Raw genomic sequence first — 14,737 nt, 5'->3', positions numbered from 1 at the left:
CCCCAATAGCCCCCTCTCTCATATTGCTGTAACAGTCTCTGTTGGCCGCTGTTAGACTCACTGTCATTTTGTAGGTCACATCACGAACTCCTGTATCCTTTTCTCTGAGGTAATCCAGACCACACAGGTATTCACAGCCATCCTGGTTAAGAATATCACTGCCAAGCTGGAACACAGACAGACAGTTGCCGTTAAAACTAAATCAGAAAAGGAAACAAACTGCTGTCAAAATACTGGATTTGACATTATGAAGGCATTTAAACTGTATGTAAAAGTTTCATTATACACACAGTAGCCTGTGTATTAAACACAGCCGATCTTTTCTGCCCCAAAAATGAACCTATGTGTGAGCCTCAAACCAAGTGTAACAGCTTTTAACCAGCCATCCCCTGTTACAGGCACACACACACACACACACACACACACTATGTGGCCTTCTATGTGTGTGGAGTCCATGTAACTGTGGAAAACATAGTTTTCAAATACTTTGACAAAAACCTGAGCAGTGCGTATGTCCATGTGTTTGTGTGCATGAAGACCATGTAATGTCCACTACTGAGTATTTTCTTCCATTTGGTGACATCCCTTAGTAAGAAGTATTAACGCTTGAAAGCCACCTGGCCCAGTCTCATTCATTTTTACCTGACTGTCTTACAGTCACTCTGTCAGAAATGCCCGGCTCACTGCCGAAAGCCAATCACTATAGAGACAATTCAGTGTTCAGTCCATAAACTGGTAATGAGTTACTAACAGCCTGTCTTACACTGGTAGTGGGTTGCCAGAAACATTCCCACATTTTGCCATATGTTTAAGTACATATAAAATATTAGTTTTTTCCTGATTAGGCTACAGTAGAACAGATCCTCAGACAGCTTGAGAAAGGTCTGCCGTGCAGTATGGACCCAATGACAGCTACACCTTTTGTTTATATTTACAAAATTAGTTCCAAAAAGTTGGGACGCTGTGCAAAATAAAATATAAATGTAAATAAAAACAAAGTGCAATGATGTGCAAATCAATTAAACACCAAATTTAACAGCCCTGCTCTCCATTCACACCTGGAACCCTGGAACTCTAACGAGTCACATGACACCAGGGAGGGACGACGACACAAGTGGGCACAGTTTGGACACGTTCACTCTGAGTTGGACTCACTTCTGTTTCCAGCTGTTTAGACATTAATGTCTGTGTGTTGTTCTTTTCAGAGGACAGTAAATCTGTCCTGCTATACAAGCTGAACACTGACCACTTTAAGTTTTATCCAAGTTTCATTTCTACAGTGACGTCCCATCAAAAGATAGAATAACATATCTGCAGAAATGTGAGGGGTGCACTCACTTTTGTGAGGGCTCAATAAAAATCTGAGAATAAATAAAACCAGCTAGACAAGACAAAAGCTAGACGTGGCAGTTTTTCATTCGCAGGCTGTAACTTACAAATGAAGCCTCTGGAAATGCTATGCTTTACAATGCTAACTAGCTTCTGTAGTCAAAGTAGCTACTCTGTTAATGGTATTATTATAATTAGGTGCAGTCCTGTTTGTTCACTTTGTTCATAAAACCACAACTAGCTAACTTACCTGTCAACATAACAGTTATTTAGCTGGATAGCTTGCTAACATTCCCTGACCAGCTCTGTTTACATTACAGAAATAAACTGTTCTTAGCAGTAATTTAACTCAGTCTTGTCAGAAAGTGCACATGCAAATCTGTGTTAGCTTAAAACAACAAACTACAAGAATCCTAGCAGAAGTGCTGAAATTGAAGGTCTCGCTCTAACAGTCATAGTTATTAACTGTTTTTCTAAAGTTGTTTAGTTTCCAGATTATATATTTACACTGTAATGTAAAAACACATAAATAACATAAAGCAGAAAAGGTGTTTATTGTCACGTCACAGCTCTTATAAAAACAACAAAAGTCAGTGAGTCAACCTTTATTTAAACATTGGGGGAGACCTTCATTTACAATGTAGCTAAGTCAATACAGAAATCAGGGATTGAACAGTTAAATAGTAAACAAATTGTAAACATAACAAATGTTGAAACTGAGAAGTTTTATTGTTTTTGGAAAATGCCCATTTTGACTTTGATGCCAACAACACATTCCAGTTGGGACGGTGCAATAAAAGGCTGGTAAAGTTGTGTAAGGCTAAAAAACATATGGTGTTTAATTGGCAACAGGTCAGTAATGTGACTGAATATAAAAAGACCATCTCAGAGAGTCTGTAAATACTGGTTTTCAGCCTTGTCCATTTCACACAGAGATTTCTCCAGATTATCTATCAGAAATTCTTTCAGAAGTAAAGATTAGGAGGGGTTCACCACGCTGTGAAATCCTGCAAATAGTGCAACAATTCAAGAATTATATTTCTCAACATAAAATAGCAAAGAACTTTTGCTTTTCATCATCTACAGTACATAATAACATTAAAAGATCCAGATAATATGGAGTATTATCTGGATCATAATTTGGAGTCTCTGTATGTAAGGGACAAGGCCAAAAAACAGTATTTGCTGGCCTTGATCTTTGGGCCCTCAGACGGCACTGCATTAAAAACAGACATGATTCTGTAAAGGAAATCACTGTATGGGCTCAGAAACACTGCTGTCTGTGAAAACAGTTCATCAAATGCAAGTTAAAACTCTGAACGCAAAGCAGAAACCACATATAAACAGGATCCAGAAATGCTGCCACCTTCTCTGGGCCAAGCTCATTTAAAATGGACTGAGGTGAAGTGGAAAAGTGTCCTGTGGTCCAACGAATCAACATTTGAAATTCTTTTTGGAAATCATGGACACTGTGTCCTCTGGGCTAAAGACCACTCAGCTTGTTATCTGTGCACAGTTCAAAAGCCAGTATTCATGATGGTTTAGGGGGGAATTAGTGCACATGGCATGGGTGATGTGCACATCTGTGAAGACGCCATTAATGCTAAACGATATATTCATGTTTTGGTAACATATGCTGCCGTCCAGATGACGTCTTTTTCAGGGAAGACCTTGACTATTTCAGCAAGACTATACCAAACCACATTCTGCATGTATTATAGCAGCATTGCTCCATATTAAAAGAGTCTGGGTGCTAAACTGACCTGCCTGCAGTCCAGACCTGCCACCACTGAACATTTGCCGCATTATTAAATACAACAAATGAGCCCCTGAACTGTTGATCAGCTGAAATCCTGTATCAAACAAGAATGGAAAACATTTCGCTTTCAATACTACACCAACTGGTCTCCTCAGTTCCCAAACGGTTACAGAGTGCTGTTAAAAGAAGAGGTGATGAAGCACAGCGGTAAACAGGCCCCCGTCCCAATTTTTTTTGGAACATGTTGTTGGCATCAAAGTCAAAATGGGCAAATATTGTTTAAAAAACAATAAACTTTCTCAGTTTCAACATTTGATGTTGTTTTTGTTGTATTTACCTTTAAAAATACATAAAACAATACAATGAAATCAATAAAGAAATAAAAGATTAATGATAAAGATGTAAAACCATAGCTTAACAGTCATAAAATATATAAAAATAGAATAATACAAATAAAACAATTCCTAAAACATACCAAATATCATATTAATAGTCAACTAAAATCAAGTAAAACAGTTGCAGGCTGATTGGAGGTGGTTAGAGGCTAAAAAGTTTTTCTTCACTGTTTCCTCATTTGCTGCCTCTGTCGTGGCTAATGAAGAGTCTGTATCAAATCTGACTTTATTTTAGCGAAGTACAATAAAAACATGGTATAGTCATTTGTTTTGTAGAAAACTGTTTTGGAAATTCTGAGCTACTAATGTTAGCGCTGAGAAAACAGCCATACCCAGAGTATTGTGCAGTAGCAGCAGAGCACATCTCAAACTTTTATTCATGTCTTCTCTACTCTTACGTTCTCGTGAATTTCTTACAGGTAACTTCTCAAAAACACTTGTAAGTCCATTTAATCCCACGCTTGGTATTGAGAAGCCCCCAATATTTTCTAATTACTATCAACAAAAACAGGAATCTAGGAGACAAAAGCAGATGAGGTGCTTAGAGTGTGAGGGATGGTCAGGAGTCATGTGAATCATTTTATCCCCTAGAGAGTTCTGGGAAATGGAGTCCAAGGAGACCTCAGAGCTTCATGAGAGCTGTCATCTCTGACTTTATGTAGGCACACCAACAAGGTAGGAGTGTCTAATAGAGTGGACAGTGAGTGGACACAGTGTTTAAAAATTCCAGCAGCACTGCTGTGTCTGATCCACTCAGACCAGCACAACACCCACTAACACACCAAAACCACATCAGTGTTACTGAAGTGCTGAGAAAGATCCACCACCCAAATAGCACCTGCTCTGTGGTGATCATGTGGGGGTCCTGACCATTGATGAATTGAGTAAAGGGGTAAGACATTAAGCAGAGAAACAGACAGATTAGAGTCTATAATTTTCTTGAATATCACCAGTTGAGGTCCATCATACAGGCAAGATTTAATTTAAATAACCTAAATCTAGACATCCCTGTGTGGATAACAGACTTTCTAAATCTCTATACCCCTAAACTGTTATCAAAAATATACAAGTTATTATTAAAAATTAATGATTCAATATCCCTTCCAATTACAAAATGGGAGAGAGATCTTTCCATCATCCCGGATGAAAACTTCTGGACACAGATATGTCTAAACACTTTTAAAATGACTAAAAATCCAAATTTACAACTTATACAATACAAAACTCTCCATAGAATACATTATACAGGGCACAGAATGTTCCAAATGGGCCTCAGAGAAACAAATATATGCACTAACTGCTCAGGTAATTATACTGAAAATGATATGCATGCTATATGGTCTTGCATGCCTCTTGGGTCTTGGGATGTGTGGGTGTGGGTGTGTGTGGGTGCATGTGAGCATGTGTGTGTGGACAGCTGGGCCTGGGTCTATGACTTGCTGAGCCTGGACATCTGTGGTACATGGTGGTGGGCAGGAGTTACCCCTCCCCACCGCTCCCCGCTGCTCGCCGACTCCGCCCCCCCCCCGGGGTATGGGTGTCCTGTGGGTCCCTGGGTGCATGGCTGGACATCTTGGCGTGGTCCCTGCCCTGCTCCCTTGGCGGTTGTGTCCTGGGGGTGGTTTGGGCCTCTTTGGCGTGGGGGATGTCCTGCCGGGGGTCGGGCCGGTCTCGGGCGCTTGGGGCCTCGGGGGCCGCATGCTCGGCTCATGCTGGGGATGTTGGCCTGCCGGGGGGGTGGGCTGCTCATTGCCTCTGGCTCTCCGGTCACTTGCCCTTTGTCTGTGGGCGCTCTGTCTGGGGCCTCCATTCTTCGTCCTCTGGGGCGTGCACGCGGTGGCCGTCGGAGCGTGTGGCCTCAGGTCTCCTGAGTTCCTAATGGGCTGTGGATGGTCCGGGTCCCCCGGGTCCTTCCCTATCTGTCTCTGGACCACGGGGGCATGGTTGCGGCTTCTTGCCCTCATTATTGAGTACATTCCATGACACATGACACGTGAACGCATATACACACATATACACATTGCTGCAGTAGAATTGTGTGTGTGTGTGTGTGGGTGTATATGTGTATATGTATATGTATAGATATGTGAATATGTGTATGTATGTATATCTATATTTTTTTTTCTCTTTTTTTTTGTTTATTTAGTTGTCTGTTTATTTACTTATTTTATTTTTTCTCTTTCTTTCTTTTTTGTTTCTTTTATTTATTTATTTTTATTATTATTTTTATTTATTTATTTGTTTATTTATTTTTTCTCCCTTCTTCTCTTTCTTTCCTGTCCTCTTTTTTCTCTCCTTTATTGCCTGTCAGGCCTGGCCAAACAAATAAAATACAAACATTAACAAGAATAGGCTTTAGTAACCTATAGAGCTTTTCTTGTGAAAACAAATATGTTTGGTACATCAGTGCATTCGGATTATCATTCCGATTGCAAAAATTGCCAGACATGACAGGTTAAAAAATAAAAAAAAAAGATTTCAATTCACCTTTTATGGTCGTGAAGTAGGGTAAAACGACGATGCCTTCAAAGGAATCTTGATGCCCAGGAAGAAGGGAAAGAGAAATTTAGCCTTGCTGAACAAGAGTAGCGCACAATGCTCTGATTTCTATATAGAATAACGTCCACTTAACATGACATCATCAATTGGTTCCTTCGATGTAGAACATTACTAACATTTGCCAGTAGATGGAAGCAGAGGACCGCAAATAATGATAAACTTTAAAGACAGGAGCAATACATAAAACAGGACACTCCCCATAAAACAGAACATATATATATATATATACTGCTCAAAGAAATAAAGGGAACACTTAAACAACACAATATAACTCCCAGTAAATCAAACTTCTGTGAAATCAAACTGTCCACTTAGGAAGCAACACTGACCATCAATTTCACAGCTGTTGTGCAGATGGAACAGACAACAGGTGGAAATCACTGGCGATTAGCAAGACACACTAAATAAAGGAGTGGTTCTGCAGGTGGGACCACAGACCACTTCTCAGCACCTTTCTGCTTTCTGGCTGATGTTTTGGTCACTTTTGAATGTTGATGGTGCTTTCACACTCGTGGTAGCAGGAGACGGACTCTACAACCCACACAAGTGGCTCAGGTAGTGCAGCTCATCCAGGACGGCACATCAATGCGAGCTGTGGCAAGAAGGTTTGTTGTGTCTGTCAGCGTAGTGTCCAGAGGCTGGAGGCGCTACCAGGAGACAGGCCAGTACACCAGGAGATGTGGAGGAGGCGGTAGGAGGGCAACAACCCAGCAGCAGGACCGCTACCTCTGCCTTTGTGCAAGGAGGAACAGGAGGAGCTGCCAGAGCCCTGCAGAATGACCTCCAGCAGGCCACAAATGTGCATGTGTCTGCACAAACGGTTAGAAACCAACTCCATGAGGATGGTATGAGGGCCCGACGTCCACAGATGGGGGTTGTGCTTACAGCCCAACACTGTGCAGGACGCTTGGCATTTGCCAGAGAACACCAGGATTGGCAAATTCGCCAGTGGCGCCCTGTGATCCTCAGACCCCTTGTGAGACCATATGCTGGTGCGGTTGGCCCTGGGTTCACATCTGGGACATCGTGTCTCACTCCATCCACCAACGCCACGTTGCACCACAGACTGTCCAGGAGTTGGCGGATGCTTTAGTCCAGGTCTGGGAGGAGATCCCTCAGGAGACCATCTGCCACCTCATCAGGAGCTGCCCAGGCGTTGTAGGGAGGTCATACAGGCACGTGGAGGCCACACACAATACTGAGCCTCCTTTTGACTTGTTTTAAGGACATTACATCAAAGTTGGATCAGCCTGTCGTGTGTTTTTCCACTTTAATTTTGTGTGTGACTCCAAATCCAGGCCTGGTTAATAAGTTTGATTTCCATTGATGATGTTTGTGAGATTTTGTTGTCAGCACATTCAACTTTGTACAGAACAAAGTATTCAATGAGTATATTTAATTCATTCAGATCTAGGATGTGTTATTTGAGTGTTCCCTTTATTTTTTTGAGGTGTGTGTGTGTGTGTGTGTGTGTGTGTGTGTGTGTGTGTGTGTGTGTGTGTGTATTCTCTGTAACTATTTTATTCCCCCAGTCATCTTCTCAAATTTTAATGTGTATTTGTTTATTTATTTATTTCTATTTTTAAGAATGTCAAAAATAACTTTTAAAGAATATTTAAAAAAAAAGATGTCAGGGTTACAAGATTTATGAAAGGATATATAATTGTAAATTAATACATGCATGGGATTGTGTTTTGTCATTGTATGCTTTTGAATGTCCAAAATCCAATAAAAGCAAAAGTTAAAAAGAAAGCTATGAATCTTTTCCAAATATAGAAGTGACAATGTTTTATTTTCCAACTGTTGCTGGCCACAGCCATGCCGTCCACAAGCATAGCTTTTCTCTCTCTACTCACATCTTTCTTTCATTATCTCTCTTTCTCTCTCCCATACACACACACACACACACACACACACACACACACACTGGGGCAGTTAATAGCACATCCTGCTCTCACCAAGTGCAATAAAAGCTGGAAAAACATTTCCTAAACGTAACATTGCAAAACATTTTTTGAACACACTACAGTATCATTGACAGCTGAACAGACGGTAATAATACTAGACTTCCATATGACTGAAAATTGCTTAATTACATGGCTTTACAAAATGATTAATTTTCTTTTTTCATATGGCTCCTGATCAAGTAACATTAACAAAGGAAACAAATACTCACCTGCATTATAATGTAATGAAATGATTTGTGATGTATATGACTTTTATTTAGTTAACACATGTCTGGTCTATAGTGGCCAAAAATGTGAAAATTTATAATGCAACTCAGTGCCAGATGTGGAAAAACTACAGAGAAATCACTAAAGTGTAAGTATGGAGCCAAATTAAATGCTTGAGTGAAAGTCAAAAAGTATCTACATTTAAACACACTCAAGTATGTGAGAGTAGTAAGTACATTTTTAAGGTTATATTAAAAGTTCTTGCTTGGTGGTGTGTGATGTGCAGTGATTAATGGGCACCACTGGTTCTTGAAAAAAACAAATAAATAAAACTAATTAGTGCAGTTTTGGGCACCATATGTGAGAAACTGACTGTATGTAAGAAAAAAACAAATCATAAAACTGACGGTTGTGGTCCTTAAACCTGATTGGCTGATCTGCGTTCAAAGTTGTTGTAAAATCCACAATATACCCAGACCTGTGATCGCTTCACAACTGAATTATATATCACTGCACCACAGCACAAAAAACCCTTGTGCTGATACTGGACTAATCTTTGACTGTCATGCTGCTTGCATGGACCACCGGGTATATTAATGAAGTAAGAACCTGTTTTTTGTTTAAACTGAGGGGCGACTTATCTTCTGAACTAGAACCAGGCTGGTCAGCTGGCTAACAGGCTAAAAGAGCCAACAGCCTAAACAGCTCCATCATTAACATCACAGGCTTGAATTAAAGCACTTATTTTACTTTAACTGTAAAACGGCAGAACAAAAGTCTAAAGGTCTTTGTTCAAAGTCTCATCAAACCTAGACTGAATCCCAAACGGCTAAACAGGGCATCATTTATGGAGTGTGGATGTGTCTGAGTCCTAAATGACTATTCCTTAGCTGTATTTTGCTCTGTTGGGCTGCAGGATCCAGTATTTAAACTCCTATGTAGTGCACTATGTAGGGAGCAGGGAGCCGTTTGAGGTTCAGCCCCAGTGTGAGAAGAGGGTGCCGGTGGATTGGTGCTAAATAAGACTTGCGGTGTTGATTTGGTGACTAAAACGTACTCATAAAGCCAAAGTTCTATTGAAGGGAGCTGTGTTCTCATATGTTCATTCGAATACGACAAACAGTTTAAAATTTCATGAAATGACCGCAGTATAAAGTGATGTGTGACCAAATGTTCTCTTCATTCAGCGATCAGTGGCTGGTGAAATATTTATGTTGATTATTATGAATAATTCTTATTATGGATTTCTGGACAATTGTGTATTTTATCATATTTTATGTTGGCCACCACTTTATAAAAGCAATAAGCCACTTGAGGAAGGGAAGGGAGTTTTAGGCGCTCCGCTTTGTGTCATGCCCAGTGTTAATTTCATTGACGAACTATTTTTGACATAGTTTTCATCAACAAACCTTTTTTTATGATGAAAATGAGTCGATAACTGAATAAAAAGTATAATAAAATAAATAAAATTAAAAACTACATACAAGGATTAAAAACTATGATGAAATTAATTGACACTTTCATCAACAAATAAAAACGAGACAAAGATGTTTGGGAGGGACGCCATCCAATCAGAACTTACTTTCTTTCATCTAGACAGTGTCCGCAGGGTGAGAGAGGAGAGCCGGTGTGCGGTCACATTTCTCCTTTGATGTCGTGGAAAAACAGACGAATCATGTGGGGCGACTGTCTCGGGGTAAAAACACCACACATCTTAAACGACATCTGCAAACAAGTCGCCCAGATCTCCACTCAGAGGGGAGCTCTTTAATGTCCTGCAGGGCGAGGTGTTTATCCCAGTTTAGGGAAAGTGTGTTTGTGTTTGGAGAAAATCACCACACCGTGCTGGACATCAGCCCTCCAGCACCACCATTAGCGTAGCCTTTCTTATTCCCAGTCCTGGAGGCGCTTCAGGGCGGGTCCTGCTGTCAACGCCCGTGTTCACTCAGTAAGGTGGTGTTGATGGTCAGATCAGGTGGATCAGGTGTGGGACGCAGGTGAAACGCTGTAATGTGCAGGGCGGTGTGTCCGGACCGGAGTCGGGAAACTGGCATCTGTATCTGATCATCATGTCCCAAACGGCTCCATACACCCGAGAAAGTGCCCGAAACAGACCAGGTAGATTTATTTACACTGAATTAGTGCACGTGATGGTGATAGGGTGATAGGGTGATCTGCGGTATGTGCCTCTAGTAAACACTGTGACCTTGAGACGTCTGGTGTGTTATGTGGAGCTGAAATGTGGAATGAAAGTCATCCATCCATCCATCCATCCATCCATCCATCCATCCATCCATCCATCAATCCATTTTCTAATTCCATTTCCATTTTCTTTTCTTTGAATTCCACAATTAAAAATACTTTCATAGCAAAACGTGATAAATGCAATTAATGTTTAATCACAGAGCATGTAATTTAATTAGATTAACTGCACTTGACAGCACTAGTAACAATTATTAAATAATTAAGAGATAATAAAAAGGTTAGACAAGGATAAAATAACAGTTTCCTCTTATTCACTTTGCAGTTACGGAAGAACTCAGATGACAGCAGTGGGCCACAGAATGCACAGAAAGTGACAGCATCCCAGCAGAATATTCCAGCAGCTCTTCTAAGTGCTTCAAAGTACAAGAGTGACTCTAAAGAACAGCAGATGAAAGAGGAGGCTGTAGCCAAACAGATCGGGTGTACCAGCTACTACAGTTAAAGACGAAGACTTTGTTCTTTTGATGGAAACAATAGACAGGAAGCTGACTGTTCCAAAGAAAATGAAAATAAGCAATCTGATAGACAAATATTATGAAGGTGAAGTACAGAAATTTAGAAAAAGATTGGCTGCTGTCTGGAAGGTCTCTGTTGGCTTTGACCTGTGGACAAAAACAGGGCTCACTGCGTCATTCCTGGCTATAAGTTCATGCTACTTTTGTGTTGAACAAAGTAAACCATCCATCCATCCATCCAGGCTAATAATTAGGAGATAAGGAGTCCTAATGCTGGAAATGTCTAACTTAAGGTCTTAACTACCTATAGAAAATCCTTAACCCATAAATCACTGCAAGCACTCCTCACCCCAAATGTTTAGCCTAAATACCTTATATACCAATAGCTTTACTAACAAGAAATTATATTTTGATTCAGGTTCAGATTCGACTTGATCTGATTAGGTGCAGCACAGCACTTTATGGCTTAATTACACCATGTAACAATTTTCAAAAAAAATTTTGTTCCCAGTTGTTAAGTGTGTTTTCCTGATTGTTTGTAACTTAAATGAATAGAAAAAAGTTATTATTCCCTGTAAACTTTGCTTTTGTGGTCAGCACAATGATATTTTGAAATTGATCTATTTTTAAGGATATTCGCCATATTTCAAGATACTTAAGAAGCTTCTGGAATTGTGAGAACTATCAAGAAGTTTCTAGAACTGTCCAGAATTATCTAGAACTTTCTGGGACTGTACAGAATTGTAGGTAGCTGTATAACTACAGTTATATAGGGCCACTATAGCCCTTCCTGAGAGACGGAGAGACATGATCTAATTGATTGGGATTGCATAGTAAGTGGGCAACAGCCATCACAGACAAAGGGGAATTGACCTAGACAGACAGGTGTGAATTCATTCTCTATTCAGATTCTGATAACGACAGTATTCACACTTCACCCCACACCCAATACAGGAGGAGCTTAGGAAGGACCACTACTTTCAAATGTATATATTGTGTGTTACTCTGCTACCGGGTGATGAGTCTTGCTCTGCTGAATCCTCAGTACACTCTTGTACTTTGATACTGCATGAAATAAAGATTGACCATTTTTATCGAGTTTGGAGAGACATCCTTTTTCCTTACAGTACACAGCAACTTAGTCAGAGACCTTGGTCTCACCAAGTCCAACGCTGAGCTTCTGACGTCAAGGCTCAAGCAATGGAACTTATTAGATGAAAGCGTCCAAGTCACAGGTCAGAGGAAGCGTCACCAAGTTTTTTCCACCTTCTTCAGTCATCAAGACAGACTGTGCTTCTGCAACAGTGTGGCCGGTCTATTCGAGGCTATAGGTATCACCTGTAACCCGAATGAGTGGCGTCTCTTCATAGACAGCTCATGCAAGAGCCTCAAAGCCGTGCTGCTTCACAATGGGAACAAGTACCCATCTCTTCCTGTAGCTCACTCGGTACACCAGTGTCAAGATGTTGCTAGGTGCCTTGAAGTATGATGAGTACGGCTGGGAAGTTATTGGAGATTTCAAAATGGTGTCATTCCTGATGGGCCTCCAAGGTGGTTTTACTAAGTATCCTTGCTTTATTTGCCTTTGGGACAGCCGGGATACTAAAGCGCACTACCACAGGCGGGACTGGCCTCAGCAGACAGAGTTCACTGTGGGGAAGAACAATGTAAAGTGGGAGCCACTGGTGGACCCACGCAAGGTGCTGATGCCACCACTACACATCAAGTTGGGGCTCATAAAACAATTTGTCAGGGCTCTAAATAAGAAGTCGAGAGCTTTCAATTACCTCCAAGATCTTTTCCCTAAGCTGTCTGAAGCAAAGATCAAAGCTGGTGTCTTCGTCGGACCACAAATCAAGAAGATCATAGAGTGCAGTGAATTTCCCAAGAAGCTGAATAGGAAGGAGAGAGCGGCTTGGAACAGTTTTGTCGCAGTGGTTCGCGGCTTCCTAGGCAATCATAAAGATGAAAACTATGTACAACTGGTCCAGACTCTGATAAAGAACTATGCTGCAATGGGCTGCAGGATGTCACTCAAAATCCATATCCTTGATGCTCATCTTGATAAGTTCAAAGAGAACATGGGAGCTTATTCAGAGGAGCAAGGCGAGCGCTTCCACCAGGACATTATGAACTTTGAATGCCGTTACCAAGGACAATATAACAAGAACATGATGGGCGACAATATTTGGGGATTGATTCGTGAATCTGATTTGCAGTATAGTCGTAAATCTCGGAAAACCACACACTTCTGAACAGTTTTTGGTAATCTGTGTAAATTTGCAATGCCTATAGTTCTTAGTCTGACTGTATAAATGAGAAGATGCAAAATCGTCTGTTTCTATAATAAAAATTCATAATTTTCGTTGCCGTGGTCACAAAAGTGAAGTTTATGATGAATGTAAGCAATTTTTAATTTGTTTTAGACATAAGCAATTGGAATATAACATTAAAAAGCTGGGAACAAAACTTGTGTTACATAGTGTTATCAGAGTTACAAAGAAAGATTCTCACCAATGACTGTTGTTTCTACACCAAGGTCAGGAAGCACCTGGATTCAGATCATTTTGGACAGCAGGAACTTAATTTGCATAAGAAGCCTAGCTTCATTTACACAATAATAATAATAATAATAAGAATTTAATTTATATCACTTTTCATGCCGGTGGCAGCTGAAAGTGCTTTACAGACAGGTGATGGAACATAGTTATAGAAGAGAGCATTAGTATTTAATTATAATCAGAAGAAAATGAAGAAGATTAAATTAGATAAACACCACGCGACATTCCGTTTTAGTTAAATGCTTGTTTAAAGAGGTTCGTTTTTAGGTTCTTCTTAAAAGTGAGCACTGAGCTTGACTGTCTAATAAAAGGTGAACTGAGTTCCACAGTTTAGAAGCAGAATAACTGAACGAGTCTCTCCATGTTTTATGTTTTACAGAGGGTATTTGTAGAAGTCCACTACCTGCAGATCTTAGATTACGTGCTGGAACATAAACAGACAGACGCTCTGTGATGAAAGCAGGTGCTTTAGGGTTGTTTTGAGCTTTAAAGATTAGTAGCAGAAGCTTTCCTGAATGATACAGGCACCCATGTGATCTCTCTGTGTTGTTTTTGTGAGGATGCTGCTGCGTTTTGTATGAGTTGTAAGGGATGTAGTGTTTTCTTAGGAAGTCCAGTAAGAAGACCATTACAGTGATCAACTCTGCTGTAACAAATGCATGAAGTTTCTCTGCATCACTCTGAGAGAGAAAAGGCCAAACATTAGCAACATTTCTCAAATGATAAAAAGCTACTTTTGTGACTGTGTTTACATGCGGGATAAAACAGAACTCAGAGTAGAAGATCACACCCAGGTTTCATACTTCAGGTTTGGTGTATGAAGCTAAAGAACCAAGTTTCTCAAAAATCATTTTTCTCTGAGTTTCTGTACCAACGATGAGTAATTCAGTTTTTTCATGATTTACGGCATCCACTGAAAATATGTGACACACAGCTGGTTAGTCTGTCTACAGAGTCTTGATCTTCAGAAGGAATAGAAATGTATAGATGGATGTTGTCAGCAAAGTTATGAAAATTTATACTATGCTATGTATATGATGTACAAAGAGAAAAGCAATGGCCCCAAGACTAGACCTTGGGGAACACCACAAGAAACAGCAAATAATTTTGATGAATGATTTCCAAGTAAAACCATGAACTGTCTATTACTTAAATATGATTTAAACCATTCTAAAAATTTGCCCAAGGAGCCAACCCAGCATTCAAGACACTGGAGTAAAATCTTATGGTCAACAGTATC

This window comes from Pygocentrus nattereri, chromosome 29, assembly GCF_015220715.1.
Source record: "Pygocentrus nattereri isolate fPygNat1 chromosome 29, fPygNat1.pri, whole genome shotgun sequence".
Classification (NCBI taxonomy): domain Eukaryota; kingdom Metazoa; phylum Chordata; class Actinopteri; order Characiformes; family Serrasalmidae; genus Pygocentrus; species Pygocentrus nattereri.
This window is presented reverse-complemented; position numbering follows the sequence as displayed.